General features: G+C 38.0%; 1 pseudogene across 1 annotated transcript; it reads right to left on the minus strand.

Annotated features, from left to right (window-relative positions):
• Positions 1 to 1122: 1122 nt before the first annotated feature.
• LOC307064866 (mesoderm-specific transcript homolog protein-like) lies at positions 1123 to 2115 on the minus strand (annotated as a pseudogene). The gene is made up of 2 exons: positions 1462 to 2115; positions 1123 to 1380 (listed from the first exon to the last, which is right to left on the minus strand). The product of its transcript is annotated as a mesoderm-specific transcript homolog protein-like (transcript).
• Between the last annotated feature and the right edge of the window lie 1447 nt (positions 2116 to 3562).

Consider the following 3562-nt stretch of genomic DNA (forward strand, 5'->3'; position numbering starts at 1 on the left):
ACTAATTAAAAAAATATAAATATTCACAATAATCCTGTTTTAACTAAAACAACAAAACTGTGGCTTAAAAATAAAAGTATTCAGCACTATTTGATCATATACCTTTCAGACTTTGTTCTTAAAGTTTCTGGAACTTTCCTATCTGTGAAATACAGGAGTTGCTGAGTTACATGAGGAACACTCTCTGGGGCAACCAAAGAGAAGTTAAGCAATCAGCCTATATTCAGACTGCTAACTTGGACTATACAATGTTCCCTTCCTCTCCACTCTAGCTCAGGAGGGACATGCTTCTAAGCACTGAGGTATGAAAAGTCCAACTGTTATTAGCTGGAAAGACCAGTTCTAACAGCAAATAATGGTAAATCTCCAACACAGATGCTACTGCCCTTAATGTCCTGTGGTTTTAGGAAATTATGTAAATATTTTGGATTTAGTTCAATTTATTCAGAAATAAAACATGTTTAATAACGTTAAACTACTTTGCCAGAGTAAGTGCCTGCTGGTTTAGTATCCTTATAAAAGAAAAAAAAATGTATGTAAAATACATGTAGGTAAATCATAGTCTTAAAGTATACTTAGAATACTGCTCTATTTAAATCAAAATCTAACAAAATGTCTTCAATTAGAAGAAGCTAATGAAACTAAATCCAACGTTATGACAAGGGAGACTTGCTCTCAGTTAAAGTTTTATTGCTTAGAGAACTTAAAGCCATTCTAGGCAAGGTTAAGGTGGCACCACTTTATTCTTTACTATACATCAGGGTTGGACCGGAAATGAGCATTTCTAAATATAATATTCCAGAAAAGTCCATAGAAGTGTTTCAAAGACTTTTATGCAAAAGAACTTCTGTCTGTTTTTCTGTATCAGTGAGTAGTATGCCCATCAAAATTTCCTAATAACACAAAGACAAAGGCAAGTCCATACACCTGATCAGATGTCAAAAGAATGGGAGGTGAAATATTAGGTCACCCCTAGAGCTTCTGCTAGCCTTTGAGTCAGGTGGACTTTTGTGACAAAATGTGTTTGGTGGCCAGGACCTTTTTGGGACATTTCTTCCTAAGTGGAATACACAACAGATAAGGGAATAGGGGAGGTAATACAGGGAAGCTACTCTTTCCAGCTCAGAAGGAGTTGATGAAGCCCATATATGTGTCCAAGAAGCCCATAAGATCCTCTAGCTGTGGATAGTGGCTAATGTGGTCATCCAGAATGACACTGTGGACTGTGGCAACATTTTCCTGTACAGCTCCAAAGACTCTGGATAGGGATTCACCAGATCCAATGGCCCTTAGATAAAATGAATGGGAACAGATACAATGACAAGAGCTCTCACCCAGCGTCTTTTACACTTTTTCCTCTGATTAATATACTGCAAGAGACTATTGATAACCAAGTTCCTGTCATTGTGGCGTATCCCTGCCCACATGTCCCACAGCTCACTCTCAGAGGGTCAGGTGTACAGCCTAAAATCTGAGGAGAGACCTCGAGAGAATACAAAGTTCATCAGTCGCGTGAGGATGGATGACACCTTGCTTCCATCTTTGAGAAGCTTTTGGAGAAGGAGAAGAAGATGAGCTTCAAGAAATATACCTGCCTTTGACACACAGAGACTCTTTATGGTGAGCTGACCAGATCTATTCTGCTTGAACCTATAGAGAAGCTCCTGAGCCAAGATATCCCCATAGGCATGAGACAACAAGTTGATCCTACTGTTCTGGAACACGAGATGTTACAAAAACGCCTCCATGATGCTGGTCTGCTCAAACATGGAATAGTGATGTGGTCTTGGTTTGTCACTGAAGCCAAAACCTAGGAAATTGAGGACAATCACTCGATGAAACCTGAGGGTCAGACCTTCCCATATATTGTACCAATCATAGGTGGACATTGTAAAACCATATAAAAGCATGACTATCTCCGGACTTCAAACCACACCCACAGAGTCCTGGTAGAAGATGCTCAGTCTCTTTTAGGTAAAAAAATTTGCCTGATGACTTCCATGAATGAAGAGCAGAGGAAAGCTGGGGGGGTGGGGAGGAGGGGGGGAGTATGTGCAGATAGGCCGCAAGCAGGGGCATAGCCAATAGCTCCACCTAGACCCACCACTCCCTCATCCTGATTCTGGTAAGACTTGGGCTGCAAGACTCCACCTAGACCCACCACCACCTCATCCTGATTCTGGTAAGACTTGGGTTTCAAGACTCCATGTTTGGGGGACCCCTGTTGCTGCTATTTTTAAGTGTTTTATTATTTTTCTTTTTTTTTTTCTAACTTTATTGAGGAATGATTGACATAAAAATTGTGTATATTTAAAGTGTATAACTTGATGATTTGATATACATATACATCATGGAATGATTAACAAGATCAAGACAATTAATATGGTCATCACCTCACATAAGTGATGTAGTTAACTATTTTTTTCCCTTATTGTTTTGATTTAAAGGAATCTAAAGTCATAATACTGAGTCATTGCATAAATAAGTTACCTTGAAGAGAGTCTTTTTTCTTTCTAAATTTAATGTTAACAGCTCAGTATCTAAACTGGTAATAAATCCCTTGAATTATCCCATTAAGGTGCATGTCTTTTAATTATGTGTTCTTGTGTAAGCTTTATTTCAGCTGTAAGCAGTCTTTGGAGAATATTAGTACTTTAGCAATTGTTTGTCTATTTCTCTAACGGTGCTAGAAGGATGTGAAGCATTTAATGATTTTGATATGGAACCCATATTCATGATGAAAACTAAGACAATGTTTCTTTCTTTTCTACACCAGGGATGGCCTCAGGGGTTATTTTGACTACAGTTTTTTCTCACTAGGGCAGGGAGCTCTATTATTGAGGTTTTTTTTTTTTTTTTTTTTTTTTCCAATTTTGCAAAGAAATAGTAGGCACATTCCTTTGGGCTCTCTTAACTCAGTTATGAAACTGATTGCCCATTCCTCTAATATGCTTGGAAATAAAAAAAAAATCACTGAAGCCATTTTCTGCTCATTATGGTTCTATAGAAATACAAAATCACCATGTCTTTTGAGCAAAGACACTTTGAACTCTTCCCCAAAGTGAAGGATTAGTTCCTTCTGAAACTTTTATAAGTGCTGTGGCCTTGATATGAAAATTGTTTTAAGTTGGAAGTCACTCAGACTGGCTTATTTTAATAAAAGTCCATCCTGAGGAACAGGCTGCACATAATTGGCAGCAGTTCACCATCTTTTTGGTTGATCTTTGGTTACTTGACCTCCCTAACTTAAAATAATTGAGTCAACAGCCCCTGCTTATCACAATAAATAAACTTTATAATCATTCTTCTATCTTCATATGCTTCATTTAACCCAGTATCTTCTTCTAGACTGCCACAGAGTTACCTGGGACCAATACCAACTGTCATGGTTACATGACTGCCTGTTCACTGCCTCCAAACTCCCTTACCTTCTACTCTTCTGCTAGAAGTACTTTCTCTATTTGAAAATATTGGATCAACATCTCTTTCTGGCATGAAACAGTACTCCAGCTCACCTGCTATAATTCTTAATCTGGATCTTAACAAAAAGATCAATATGTAT

Source organism: Hyperoodon ampullatus, assembly GCF_949752795.1.
Source record: "Hyperoodon ampullatus genome assembly, chromosome: 16".
Taxonomy (NCBI): domain Eukaryota; kingdom Metazoa; phylum Chordata; class Mammalia; order Artiodactyla; family Ziphiidae; genus Hyperoodon; species Hyperoodon ampullatus.